Source organism: Cydia strobilella, chromosome Z (genome assembly GCF_947568885.1).
Source record: "Cydia strobilella chromosome Z, ilCydStro3.1, whole genome shotgun sequence".
Taxonomy (NCBI): Eukaryota; Metazoa; Arthropoda; class Insecta; order Lepidoptera; family Tortricidae; genus Cydia; species Cydia strobilella.
The window spans coordinates 25998677-26014570 of record NC_086068.1 but is presented as its reverse complement, the minus strand read 5'-3'; the positions used below and the strand labels follow the sequence as shown (position 1 = coordinate 26014570).

General features: G+C 37.7%; 1 protein-coding gene across 1 annotated transcript in view; it reads right to left on the bottom strand.

Moving 5' to 3' along the window:
* LOC134754261 (potassium voltage-gated channel protein Shaker) overlaps window positions 1–15894 on the bottom strand; it is a 403882-nt gene that overhangs the window by 310670 nt on the left and 77318 nt on the right. The gene's annotated exons all lie outside the window — the stretch shown is intronic.

The window sequence follows — 15894 nt, the reverse complement described above, 5'->3', positions numbered from 1 at the left end:
GGAAAAGTACATCCTATTGAATCGTTTTACGATACCTACACTAAAGTCATAGTAAATTATAGAAAGGTTAAACAAATTATACTGATTTAAACTAACACGATTTCCACTCATAATTTAAAACTAATACGGGACTTAATCGCGTACAAACTTACGTAACGTCACGTTCGAAACGTCAGGCCATAAATAAACGTAAGTTTGTACGCGATTAAGTCCCGTAAGAGTTTTAAATTAAAACAAATTGTTAAGAACTATTATTTTATTATACTCCTTAATGTTATAAATTCAATACATAAAAGTTTGTATGTTTGGATATTTTCTTACATATTGTTTGTTCCTCTTTGACGCAAAAACGGATAAACGGATTACAATAAAATTTCGCACACAACACAGTTTACAGTCTATATAAATGGGCAATGAGGTTAAGAAGTTGCAATTTTATAAAATATGGAAGTGCAACAGGACAAGAGGGGATGGGGAGCAGTTTGTATAGTACGGAAGCGCTACAGGAGAGGGGATGGGGAGCAGTTTGTATCGTACGGAAGTGCTACAGGAGAGGGGATGGGGAGTAGTTTGTATAATACGGAAGTGCTACAGGAGAGGGGATGGGGAGCAGTTTGTATAGTACGGAAGTGCTACAAGAGAGGGGATGGGGAGCAGTTTGTATCGTACGGAAGTGCTACAAGAGAGGGGATGGGGAGCAGTTTGTCTCGTACGGAAGTGCTACAAGAGAGGGGATGGGGAGCAGTTTGTATAGTACGGAAGTGCTACAAAAGAGGGGATGGGGAGCAGTTTGTATCGTACGGAAGTGCTACAGGAGAGGGGATGGGGAGCAGTTTGTATCGTACGGAAGTGCTGCAGGAGAGGGGATGGGGAGCAGTTTGTATCGTACGGAAGTGCTACAGGAGAGGGGATGGGGAGCAGTTTGTATAGTACGGAAGTGCTACAAGAGAGGGGATGGGGAGCAGTTTGTATAGTACGGAAGTGCTACAAGAGAGGGGATGGGGAGCAGTTTGTATAGTACGGAAGTGCTACAAGAGAGAGGATGGGGAGCAGTTTGTATAGTACGGAAGTGCTACAAGAGAGAGGGGATGCGGAGCAGTTTGTATAGTACGGAAGTACTACAAGAGAGGGGATGGGGAGCAGTTTGACAAACTTCTGCGTGGACGAATTTGCGGGTAGAGGCTAGTCTTTCGGTTTTCCGTGACAATGGAGTGCCTCTTTTAAATTTCATTAGCATAATGTTCTACTCTACAATCTCTACAACGAAACTACATCAGACGAGTCGGTGGGCGGTGCGGTTCTATACGTATTTGGGTATGATATTATTGATATTAATCAATGTAAGTATGAGTAATACCTACAAGTTTCTTATTAGTCTAGATAAGTTTAAGATACCACGTTGTTTAAATTTCGCTGGTTAAATTAAATTATGCTAAAAACATACATTGTGTATCACAAGAGCATAACAGATAAAAGTATTATAGTGTTATTTTTAGCTCGGTTCTCCATACAAACGTAGTTACGCTCTCATTTTAAAACGACTAGCTACGTAGATTGCTCTGAAACTTTGGTCTTACAATAGTTACAATAGGATAATTAAGGTATATTTAGGTCTCTAATTGGTATATATGTAGGTAGGTTTCATACAAAAGTTGTTTTTGCTCTATTTCATTTGTTTCTATATAACCTAATTACAGACCTAGATATGACACTAATGACTATGTGCAAAGTTTCATTACAATCCAACACGTAGTTTTAAAATGAGAACGAAACTTCGTTTGTATGGGAAGGTGAAATTCGGCCGAGTTTGCCGGGGACTCTTAAGAGGATAGGGGACGACCGCGCTTCTCCATACAAACAATTTTCCTCTCTCGATATTAGCATTTTAGAAAATATTTGACTTAGGTAAAAATATTTTGGTATATAAAAATGAGGACGACGTCCTCAAAAGGGACCAGTCCCTAAAAGGGTTAAAAAGGGGTTGAAAATTTGTATGGACATCAAACATTTTTGTGAATGCGGGACTTGAATTTTTGTATAAAGGCTTATTATTAGAATACAATATAAGTAATTTTAGCGTTTTAAAAAAATCATCCCCTAAAAGGGATAAAAGGGGTTGATAGTTTGAATTCATTATAAATGCTTGAAAACCTCTTAGAGAGGCATAATATAATATTACAAAACAAGTTACTTCAACGTTTCGGATAGAAGTTAAAACTTCGTAAAAGGGCTTGGTAAAAAAATTAACTAGACGAAAACCGATATCACCGTTTTTGAAAATAACCTAAGTTGGTGAAAAAAGGGTTGAAAGTTTGCATCGGAAATGATTTCTGTTATAAATAGTGAACTTGAAATGTCGTCAAAAAACACAATACCTAATAGAAAACAAGAAAAGTGATTTGAGCGTTTTCAAACATTTAGTCCCTAAGGGAGTTAAAATGGGTTGAAGCTTGCATCGGGAGCGAACATTTTTTATTAAATAGTTGACTTGAAAATCTTCTAAGATGGATTATTATCGAGAACATTTTTTTTAGTTAGGGGCTTGAAACTAATTATTAACAAATGATCAACCGTCTCTACTGCTATCTTTTTCTGCATAATGTTCTATGCTCATGTAGAATATATAACTACCAACATGCAAATCCACGCGTACGAAGTCGCGGGCAACAGCTAGTTACTTATAAACGAATGATATTTGTACCTAATTACCTACTAGAGACTAAGCCGATTTGTTTAAGATTCGTAAGTAAATGATGGGTAACAAGTCTATGGGTAACGTTGTTATGCCAATAGTTGTTATTGTTATAGTGAAAATAGGGAAGATAAAAATATGCATTCCAATATTGAGCCTATCATAAAGCATGCACCTAACAAAAGTCTCTTGTTGCCTAAATTTAACTGGTACATAATTCGCTAAGGCATAATTCGTTAAATTCGCCATTTGTACTTTGTTAAGCAAATACAAAATGTAGCACTCGTGATGATTTTGTAGCCCACAATAAAATTACACGTCCCGATGTTATGCATGCAGTAGCGAAGTGAAACGTGCCATGTGCAATACCTGAAGTACCAACGTTAAAAAATAGCTACGCAAGCATGTATACTCCATGATTGAGGTGCGATTGAAGAGGATGTGGTACGATTTAAATTTTATTATTCATCGCCTGTGAACACCGCAGTCGGCGACCTTGCCCCAGCAATCGCTACCAACCTTACGTCCGATTCCGAAGTTAATTGAAACAGTTGCGTAATGCTACCGTGCACCGTGCACCGTGCACCGTGGCTGTTTCAGGCACATGCTTATTTTGCCGATCGAAAAAAATGTATACGGCCTACACAGGTTGACGATGAGGTTGAGGATGGGAGGATGGGACGCATTCGCAACGAGTTAATACTTAACTAGAACTTAGCCTTAATATAATTGTATTGTATTTTATTCAGTTATTTATTAACTTCATAAATTTGTGTAAGATACAGACGGTTTGAGATGATTAAAACTAGCACGTTTTCTGTCGTTTTGGAGAAAATTTGGTACTTGATGTTTAAAACAAAAGACCGACCAAGTGCGAGTCGGACTCGTGCACGAAGGGTTCCATACCATTACGCAAAAAACCGGCCAAGTGCGAGACGGACTTGCGCACGAAGGGTTCCTTGCCATTACGCAAAAAACGGCAAAAAAATCACGTTTATTGTATGGGAGCCCCACTTAAATATTTATTTTATTCTGTTTTCAGTATTTGTTGTTATAGCGGCAACAGAAATACATCATATGTGAAAATTTCAACTGTCTAGCTATCACGGTACATGAGATACAGCCTGGTGACAGACGGACAGACAGACAGACTGCGGAGTCTTAGTAATAGGGTACCGTTTTTACACTTTGGGTACGGAACTCTTAAAAAAATAAGTTTAGGGTTCACTTATCAACAACTTATTTCAGTTATTTTTCATTAGGAGTGAAGTTTTATTCGCATATCCTTTAAATCGCACATGTATCGTACAACATTTTACAGTAAATACATATGGCCCTTGCTGTAAAGTCAATTTATGAAAGTCGTAAAAACTGAGACGTGCAGGCGAGGATAATGAAAAGCAAGTTGTCATACAAAGACGGTCGGCAAGATCCTTCAACGGATATTACGAGTATCGCGGATCGCATCGCAGGTCGGGTATCGGATCGGCTCACCTTGACTGCGTACTCGTACTTGACCCGCTGCGCACCCGCGCGCCCTTGACGCGGCGCGGGGCGGGACTCGACCTACCTCTTTTCCTATACCGATCTTACTTGCAACGGATTTACAAACCGATTTTACTCAACCTTGAAAGTATATTATGTATTACTTGTAGTGATTAGAGGAGCGCTACGACCTCGACTGACAATACCGTTAAGAATAGATTAATGCGTCTCAGGAATTCTAAACTACTTATTTTCAGATAAATCAGCGTTCGCTATATATGTCTACGAGTAAATCAGGCAGGCCCATCTTTTGCTAAATGAGGAAGACTTTAAACGGTGTTGCTGAGAACACAAAAACAACTAAAGCACAATTTAAGATACGAGGTTGAAGAAGTTATTATCCGCAAAACGTCTGCTTTAAAGTAAGGTCAGGTCAAGGTCACGCCGCCTGGAGGGAACGAGATAGGACATGTAATTCGGTCGACGCACCAGTTCAGCGTGTAAAATTCACGAATGTAGATTTAATTTAATAAACCGGCTGGAGTACACGAGCCAAAAAGTATGTCCACATAAGAAGTCAAAGTGGGCGGTTGCATCTCTTTCTAATTAGGGTGACCAAAAGTCATATGTATGTGGGATATTAGGATAAGTTGGAATGTATTCAGAAAGAAATTCACCTATTCAGAAAGGGCCTTTTTCTTCCCTGCTAGGAGCTAATTTATACGAACCAAGTACCTAATTAAAAAGCTATTACTCCCTAGGGAGTTATATTAATGAAAATTACAGGTTTTTTTTTCAAAATCCCGCGGGAACAAAATAGATCTTTGTCCTTTAGTACCTGCATGAAATAAAATATTTTTCGACCAAGTGGGATTAAAAATCACGAAATGTCATGATAAAAGGTGTGATAAGTTAAATATAAGATTTTATTATGTGTGTTACGTGATAATTATGATGCAAATATTTACCTTTAGACGCTAAGCAAGTCTAATGCTGATGTCGTTTCTATTGTATTGCGTATATGTTCGAGATGCTATCTCTCAAAAACAGGCATCGTAAAAAATCTGCTTATCACTTATAAGTATAATATACATATTATATACTCTCATATGTATTCATTTGTTTTTGGTAGCAAATAGCAATGGCGGATGATTGAGGAAAAACGTCTCATTTTTACCCTTTGGGTACGGACGGAACCCTAAATATTAACCCTAAAATTTGAATTTCGCGCCTTTTTCTACTGACAAGATTTGCTTGACCAACTATATTATAAATATAATTGGTCAAACCAAATTGGCAGTAAATAAGAACAAAAAAAAACTATACTCATCCTTTTCTTTCGGGTACTAGTGTAAGATAAAGATAGTATGATTCTCTCTGTCTATGTTTGAAATAAGACAGTCCTTTGACAAACTATAAATGTCAGCCGTTGGCGTCCACAACTCAAAAATGGTCACGTTTTTTTTATTTGTAGTCTGCCTCTTTCGCACTCATGGTATGTTCATATACGTGATGGCTTCTCTTTCGCACACTTAAGCTATTCTTTAAGCGTCATCGTAGTTGATTGCAACATTTTTCTTTTTCTAATATGCCGCCTTTATGTACTGACGGAAATATGTGTCCAACCTATATAGAATCGATTATATATAGTTTGAACCAACATTTCAGTAATTAAATATTATGTATAAATGTGTCTGTAATATTTAAGGAGTTTGGATTTAAATTTTGGCAATGATATAGGTATCTCTCATTACGTCAACCAAATAAAAAAACATGCCGAAATAAAGATATACTTATTTAGGTAAACTTATTTTTACATTAAGTAAGTACGTAGGTAATAAGAATTCTGTAAGACCGATTCACATCGTGCCGACATCATAGTCACCCTAATGAGTTTGACAATGTTGTCTTGTATTTTTATCGTAAACTTGAATAGTTGAGGCTTACCTGTGAAAAGATATACCACAATCAGCAAAACTTTCACTCCTGCAACCTTTCACACAACATCTTATACCCATTTTATACTTTATTTCGCAAATGAATCTTGAGCGCCGCCATTTATGTATTTTGAAAATTTCTTCATCAAGTTAATACCAATTAATATTCAAAGTTACTACAATGTCTACCATATCAAATTTAATGTATTTTTTGTTGTGCACATGCTTGGTTAAATCAGTTAATAATATTGACATTATAACTATTTACAAATTACGTAAAAGATATCAGAACCGTACTATGAATATAGCACTTAAATAATATAAGAAGGTATTTAATTTTAGTAGTTATTGATATAAATACTACCAAAATGGTATCTTTTTAACATTGGCAACATGTGCGAGTGGGACACCGCGACCCACTTTTGCTATCTCATGTGGACCGTTTTCTCTAGTCTGGTACGAACACCTTTCTGGCTCGGTGATAAGGTTCAATTTAGTATGGCAAAAAAAGTGACAGCTCGCTCCAGTTTAGTGTACAGCTTCATGGTAAAATTATCGATAGGTATTCTTTGTCTGTGGAATTATTTGACTAAGAGGCCGATTCGAAAGTTCACTGACATCAAAATGATATAGGTATATATTTAGACATCGTGCGTTTCGCTCGCGCCAATACTTACATGTACCGACAAGTACGATGTACGAAATGCACGTACTACGTATACTTTGTTTTTTTAGCATTAGAAAGAACTTCGCAGAAGTACGCTTGTGGTTCCAAATCGGACACTTTTTGCGGTAAAATTGTGAAATAAATTATAAGTATAGACCATGCTACATTAGATAATTCCATTATTATTAACAATTAAAAAGGCCTGATAAAAACTGCACGCTTACTTCTGCGGAGTTATTTCTAACTAGCTGTGCCCGCGGCTTCTCCTGCGTGGAATTCGGTCTGTGTCAGTAAGCGGCTAATTCACCCCTAATTTATCTCCCTCTCCCCTGGAGGCGGAATTTGAAGTAAAGTTGACAGATGGATACGCTAGAGGACTGTAGTCCAGATAAAATATTTTACAATTAGGTACCACTAAATAAAACTACACTCCAAAATCATTTTTTTTGCCCTTATTCAAATTTTTGACGTGATTTAAACGACAAAGTAGTAGGTGTATATCAAACGATACAGTACCATTTTTGTATTTTTACGTCCTTTACTGTACTTATCCAAATCATAATATGTCCATGGCAAATATCATCCAAAGCGAAGCGACCTGCCTGGCTAGAGCGCCACTGAGTCTCACCGTGGTCTTTCTCAGACTCCTAAGACCGTGCCCCTTGTAGCCTCAATGCGTTGCGAAACTTTCGCGAAAGATTCTATTTTTATCCGGGAAGGCATGGTAACGGGTACACTACATAATTCCGATAATTTTTATTTCGAATTTTAGAATGTCGAATTTTATAATTCCGATTTTTAAATGCTCGATCCATCAAAATTCCGACTGTCGTAATTACGAATGATGAAAATCACGAAGATTTATATTTCCAAAAAAATATTGAAAATTCCGAACTACATAATTCCGATTATAACAATTCCGATGGTGGCAAACAGCGAATTTAACAATTACGATCTTTGAAATCACGAATTCCGAATTGCCATTATTCCGAAATTTTAAATTCCGAACCACATAATTCCGATTATAACAATTCCAACAGTGACAAACGCCGTATTTAACATTTACGATTTTCAAAATCACGAATTCTGAATTGCTCTTATTCCGAATTGACGTGATTCCTATTTTAAATATCCCAAGTTTTAAATTTCCGAATAACGATATTCCGAATATATTGTTAAAGTCCGTTTTCTTGAGGGTCGCAGTTCTAACCTAAACTAATCCACTTTTCTGGCAACAGTTCGTTTTCTTGGGGGTCGCAGTTCTAACCTTTTTTTTTTTTGCCCAGGAAAAATCTTCGAAAGATTCCCCAGCGCCAGGGGGAGGCACTGAGGATATGTGAGATTTCTACTCACTAAAAAACCTGGGGTGTTCGTCTCTCTGCCTTTGGGGTGGAGTCACGGGCACGCGGCGTCACTCATCCGCAACCCCACCAGCAGCTGCCCGTTAGGGCCCATCACCGGGCGGATGTTTGCCCGAAACCACCATTAAGGGCATGTCCGAACACTTGACATGCCTTCCAACCCAAGGACCTCTTCCCAATGGGTGACAGACGCCCCCGTGTCTGCCACCCGGAGGTCGATGTTAAGGTGGCAAGCGTCTGTCGTGCGCAGCACGCCTGCGTCTGGTTCTACGGCGGCGCATTGGGTCAGCCTCAACCTGGATTTCCCGCTCGCGCTCGGCTGCCTCCTTTTTAGCCATGACGTGCTCTGAATAATCCAGCATCGTCTGCCACACCTCTTCACCAGACAGCATAGCCTGCACTATGGCTGGCAACGACAGATCTTGCCCAACACGGACAATCACCTCCTCTCTTTCGACGCCCCAGACCCAGCACGCACTCAGCCAGTGTGTGCTGGGCCGAGTCTTCGCGTGCTCCGCACTCGTGGCATACCGGGGTCGGCTCTCTTCTTGCCTGTTTATGCAGGTACTTGCCAAAGCAACCATGCCCCGACAGCACCTGAGTGAGCCGAAAGGTGAGAACCCCGAAATCCCTTTCAATCCATTCACGGAGCACAGGTTGGATCGCCTCTATGGTGCGGACGCCAGCACTCGGCCGTTCCAGCCGCAGCCGCCACTCGTCAACCGCCTCCTGCTGCAGCTCCATTCGCCGCATCTGTATTTCTTCCGGAGCTAGCACGTCACCCCGGTCGCGCACCTCCCCGCGCCACTGGTATAGAGACGCAAGGACCCTCGCGTCCAGGTCCCAGGGCAGAGAGCAGGCTAGTACACATGCGGCCTCTGCGCTTATCGTACGATACCCTCTTATACCTAACCTAACCTACTTTTCTGGCAACAGTTCGTTTTCTTGGGGGCCGCAGTTCTAACCTAACCTAACCCACTTCTGGCAACAGTTCGTTTTCTTGGGGGTCGCAGTTGTAACCTAACCTAACCCACACCTAGCAACAGTTCGGGTTCGCAGGTTCGCAGTTCTGTCTAATTTATTTATGCCGAATTTTTATGCAAAAAATATTTAACATGATGCGGCACGACAGGCACGCGTAATAATTACTAAAACGTGAGCCTTTATTTGAATACCACGAATTTAGTTTTTCCGACCTTCCAAAAGACCGAATTTCTGAATACCGAATTATTAAATTTCCGATCGGACAATGACTTTTCGGAATTTAGGAATTCGGAAAAAAATATTTTCGGAAAAGTGTAAAATCGGAACTAAGCTTTCGGTCAAGTGACAATCGGATTTTGAGTTTTCGGAAATAGCACATTCGTGATTTTATTCCATCGTGTTTTTAAAAATCGTAATTTTGATATTTCGGACTTCAAAAAAATCGGGATTATGAAAATCGTGGTTATAAAAATCGGAAAAACGTATTTCGGAATATTTGGGCGTTCCCCATGGGGACGCGTATAAGTCCCAAATTGTTTGACATTTACTCCGCAAACGACATAGAAAAATGTTTTTTTTTAAGGTACCCACCTTAAGAGGAAAGGGCACGGCCGCTTCTCGATACAAACGCAGTCTCCATTTCCATGTTCCTCTATGATTATAAAAATATTTTTTTTTTTTCATATTTTTTGTGTTTTCCGGAATGGTGTCATTTTGATATCATAAATGAATTCGGCATAGCCGATTTATACAAAAAGATACCTAACTTGGCCTAGTAGCTTAAATGATATAAGTAGTTATCAAGATAAAGTTTTTAACCCCTTTTTCACCGCGTTGGGGGATGAATTTTTAAAAACGCTGAAAGTAATTTTCTTGCTTTTTAATATAATACCTTTTTGCAAAGTTTCAAGTTCCTAGCTTAAAATCAAATTTGCACCCCAAGACAAACTTTCATCCCCCTTTCAACCCCCTTGTGGGGTTAAGTTTCCAAAAACGTCGAAGTTACTTTTTTGTAATCGTCTATTATGCCTTTCTAAGAAGTTTTAAAGCATTTGTAATGGATTCAAACTTTCAACACCCTTTTAACCCCGTTAAGGGACGAATTCTTGAAAACGCTGAAATCACTTTTCCTGTATTATAATAATATGCCCATGTACATAGTTTCAAGTAACGCACTCGAAAAAAATTTTGATCTCCATACAAACTTTCAACCTCTTTTTCACCTTCTTAGGGGATGATTTTTTAAGAACGCTGAAATTTGTTTTCTTGTATTTCAATAATATATATTTTTACGAAGTTTCAAATTGCTTCCTTAAAATAAATCTTGAACCCCATACAAACTTTCACCCCCTTTTTAACCCCCTTAGGGGTGAAATTTACCAAATGTTTGTAGCCTATAACCTGGCCGTGGATTTTTTTGACAGATTAGTAAAGTTTGCATCAAAATCCATTCAGCCGTTTTCATTTGATGCGCGGTCAAATAAACAGACAAACAGATAAACAGACAAAAATTCTAAAAACTGTTGGAACGTGTTCTGTTATCGATTCTAAGTATCCCCAGCCAATTTTTCTTCGAATATCTTCCATGTACAGACTTTCGACCCTCTTCCGCTATATTATATGTATAGATAGATGCTAACAAAAACGAAGTATAAATGACGAGTACATTATTCTCATGTCAGTAGGTAAGGTAGGTACGATGCTGGAACTAGTGTGAGTTGTTGCTGCGCTTCGTTTGCTACGCCGTAGCCCGTAGCATTGTGCTACCGATATGTGCGTAGCAATCACGTAGCAACAATGGCGTGATGATCCTCAAATCTTTCAGTGGCACTCTGGTTATAAAAATCTGTCACTTTCAATTGATATTGAGTGGAAGTGGAGGACCTCTTCTCCACAAACGTAGTTCCCATTTTCCTCTGTCTCTGCGCAATTTGATGTATGTATATTAACCGCAGCTGCATAGCTGCACCTTCGTTTGATTTTTAGATTTTTTTAATGTTTTATAATTATTGTAATAAAGAGTAAGGAGCAAAGAGTAAAGTAAGTTAGGAGCTTATACTAAGGTTAGGAGCTTCTAAAAGTTTTTATATAAATTTTGTTCGCTCCTAGCTTATGATACCTAATTAAAAAAATCTAAAAAAGTCAAACGAAGAAGCACAGTAAAGTCAAAGATAGATATAACTCCGTAATAGATGGATACAGTCTAAGGAAAAAACGTGCCTCTAAAATCAAGAAAATTTGATTCTCGCTACTAGCTTTGGCCTACTGTCGTATAGATGGCGTTGACGGTTTCGTTTGTTATTTAACAATTTTAACACATATCAATGAAAGAACATGGGTCAAAATCAAAAAAATAATTAATGCAAATAAAAAAAAACATTTATCCATATTTAAATAAATTTTATCGTATTTTTATAAATCATCATTTTTAGTTTTAAAGTATGTCGACAGATGTCAGTGAATTTACTGGGGTTACAAAATTTACTATGACAGTACCGCTCTAGTATAAGTTACTCTATGGTAAAGTTATGGTCAACACACATCAAATTATGAATAAATATTTTCATAACGTCAACTTCCGAAAGGAAAATTGTGTAAGTGGTCATCCACTGACTATCCTCTGATTGTACCTGTCTCGCTCGTACTTAAATTTAAGCATGACCAGGGCCGTGTTGCATAATAAACTACAACTAATATTATAAGCGGAACTCCTTTTCTAATTTCACTTATTAGAAAAGGAGTTCCGCTTATAATATTAGTTGTAGTTTATTATGCAATACGGCCCAGGATGCACTTATAATCTGGGGGCACGGCAATGCCCCCGCCAAGTCGAGCAAAACAAAGAGGCACGGCCGTACCATCCTTTTCTCGAAGCCACTCAGGCCATTTTCAACATATTTACTGTAATCTTGTGATAGCTAAAGCTACATTCCTGACTTTTCAGTGACGTATAGAGCATAACATAATTTAGATGTATTCTCAATAACATGTAATTTGAACATGTAGTTTAAGAATTATTGCATGTCAAAGTTTCCTTAGTTTTGTCACTGACACACTCACGATCATCATAATTCTAAGGTACTTCTAGCAGATCCACAAGCTCCAAATTTGAAACGTAATTATTTTTTAGTATAATAAGCCAATAAAAACTTAAAAATACTGCAACATCAGTCACGTTTTATAGATTTAATAACTGCACAAGTAAGTTTATAAGTATGAGTATAGTAAAAAGAGATGAGATCCCATCCAAAACATTACATGTAAAAAGATGCAAGCCTCGCAACGCAGTTCTTCTACTACAAAAAAGTTTTGTGATGTACATAATGTGAAACCAAGTCGGTTATTTTAGTCAGTGCCAGGGGGTGTTAAAACCGTAACAATATTAGATACCTTTATTTTTTTAATACATATAATGACTTGGCAATCGCACACAATGCTTTACTTGTACTCGTATGTGTATTGCTCAAACTGCATGTCATTAGGGCTAGCGCTATGTTCAATTAGGATTATTTTAAATAGTTGACGAATTATCCTTATGTCACTATGTAGCCGTGCGATTACCAATTCATTATAAGTATTAAAAAAAAGGTATCTGATATTCTTAAGGTTTTAAAACCCCTGGCACTGACTAAAATAGTCCATGGGCCAGCTAGCCAAATTTTGGAAAATAGTATAATTTGGGGGTACCAAATTTCCTTTTCACAGCAGTTAGATAGGCTTATTATGATGTTAAAAAACCATGATTGCCATCTCAAAATGGTAGCTAACCAAAATGGCCGCCAATTCAAGATGTCGGATATTGAGTTTTAAAAAATCAACCATAACTCAAGAAGTATTCGTCCGAATTCATTACATTTTTTTTTTAAACAAAAGCTTCAAATGTGTGCTTGAAATTTTGTTCACATATTTGATCGATAAAGTCAACCGTTAATTAGTAATTAAAGAAATATTGTATTTATTTTTATTTTTTTTGATACTTTTTTTCAAAATCTGGTTTTTACAAAATATCTTGAACATTAAAAAAGTTTTAAATTAAGATAAAATAGTGTTAATAAATTATCTTTAATTTGACGTATAGTTTGTATGGGTCTGATCACTGAAAACACATGGAAATATGGATTTATTTTACTTCAGTTGAAATTCACCGTTGACGGCGTTGACTAAATAACTTCGTACAGAAGAAAAAGCTTCAAATAGAAGTTGTACAGTACAAAAATTATGCTTTTAGTATATTTTAATAATTTTAGCAATAATTTAGAATAATTGTAGTATAATAGTAATATTAATTTTTATATGTTACAGGTAAAAACTAGTATTCGGTTTAAATAGTAATTTTTTTAGTGAAAATGTGTTCGGCTACAAATCAAGATGATGCAAATATAGTGTAAACTAGATATTTGTATAATTTGTTGCGAAATAGGACCATTAAGTAACACCCCCCCAAACGATGGACAATCTTGGGCAGTATTATTTAATTTTAATGCTGAATTTTGAGCCTATTATTTATTATTAAACGACGTGATGGAAACCGGATGAAAACTCTTTACTTAAGTAATATTGAATTTTTTTCTTTGTAGAATCTGTTAGTTACGCTGACGACATCAAATAAGTAAGAAATAAGTTTCGCAAGTAAAGTAAATAGAGAACTTTGAGATTTTACTCTAGGGTTTATTTATGAATACATCTTCTTGTATTTATTTTTATCTGGTCGTTGCCTGATAGTTGTGGTGTATGCGAGTTAACAAGTGTACATAATCTTTAGACGTTACTGCATTTTTTTATCTCCTCTTTCAATAGCAATTTCACGCAGTTTCTTGTGTGCGTCAGTCAGTGCTAAGCTCAAGAACTTGAAGTAATGGTTCCCTGGATCGGCTTATTTCACAGTAACAGTTCAGCCGGTAGGTATATCACGTCGTTTAGTAATAGGCTCAAAATTCCTTATTAATGCTGCGTTAAATAACACTGCCCAAGATTGTCCCTCTTTTGGGGGGTTCACTTAATGGTCTTATCTCGCCACATATTATTCATATTCACACATCTAGTTCACTTTATTTGTAGCCGAACACATTTTCACTGACGAAATTTCTATTTACCTGTATAAAATCAAAACCAATATTACCATCATACTACTATTCAGGGCTCGGAACCGGTATTGAAATACCTGTTAACGTCGTTCCAAAACCGTTATATTAATTCGTTTATTAGAAACCGGTTAATTGATGGAACGCGAACTAAAACTCTGACTCACTTCTGAGCCTATAAGCTGTTTTCAAGAGTCATTACAAACCGTCTCGCACGCAGACGCAGAGATGACTCTCAGTCTTCTGAACAAGCCGGCTTCCGAAGAGGCTTTAGTACCGTAGACCACATCCATACGCTCCAGCAGGTAATAACGAAGACTGAGGAGTATAACCTGCCTCTCTGCTTAGCGTTTGTGGACTACGAGAAAGCCTTCGATTCGATCGAAACCTGTGGTTGGAGAGCCGGCAGTAAAGTTTCGAATCAACGTGATACCGCGATGAGATGCACAATGGTTTCCCATAAAAGTGATGCTAAGTCCGAATTTGATAGTCTGCCACGGCGGAACTGGCCGAAAGTACAAAAAAGATAGCCACTTCCGGTGCGAAAAAGGGGGGGTCATTTAACCCATCTGATACTGCAATAATAGCTATGGCATCAGTTAGAAATTTACTGGTAGATACAGAAAAGCGAAATCTGCCAGTATGATTCCTGCCGGAAGTGCTTGGCATACGCTCTCAAAGGTGACCATCGGGACCCCTAAATTAACCCATCTGATACCAGCATGAAACCAATTCCAGTCGGTAGATATGAACCTTCTATTCAGGAATATATAAGTCTGCCAGGGCGTTTTCAGCCGAAACACCTTGACATACGAGATTTTGTGGCGCAACATCCGTGGTACCCGTATTTCGGAATTGTACATATTACGGACATTTCAAATACTGCAGGCTTATTAATTTATTACTCTATGCTTATATTTGTATATTATTACGTTATTAATAACATATATTTATAATAAATTAAGTTAAAATAAATTAAATAATGTGATTAATATGATTGATAGTCATTGAATTAGCTATATGAATCGTTTGTCTTTGTCTGTCATTTTGACTTATGTATTTGTAAGAAAAGGATAAAACATAATTTAACTAATTAAGGCTCGTAAAGTTTTACGAATAAGGGGGTATTAGTATTCATAACTAAATCAGGCTTGAAATGCGACATAAAATGATTTTTGGTGGTTTCTTTTACGCTTGAGGCGTTTTTTCACCTATTTGGTGTGTCTAATCACTATCTTATGTAGGGGAGAGAGGGGCAAGACGAGTAAGACGGGGTAGTGGCTTTATATGGCGACACGACTGACCAACCATCAGAATCCCGTTAGTGCATGACGATGCGTCGCCATCATGGCAATCAGTTCGCACAGTGACCGGCTAGACAAATGGTGCCGTTAATTATTTATCTGCAACAAAACTGTTTTTGCCATATTCCTTGTTATTTCTAGGGTTCCGTACCCAAAGGGTAAAAACGGGACACTATAACTAAGACTCCGCTGTCTGTCTGTCTGTCTGTCTGTCCGTCTGTCACCAGCCTGTATCTCATCAACCGTGATAGCTAGACAGATGACATTTTCACAGATGATGTATTTCTGTTGCCGCTATAACAACAAACTATAACTAATTGTTTATAACACCTGTATTCATTACCTGTAATGCAGAATTGATGCATAAATGATTCTAAAAACAT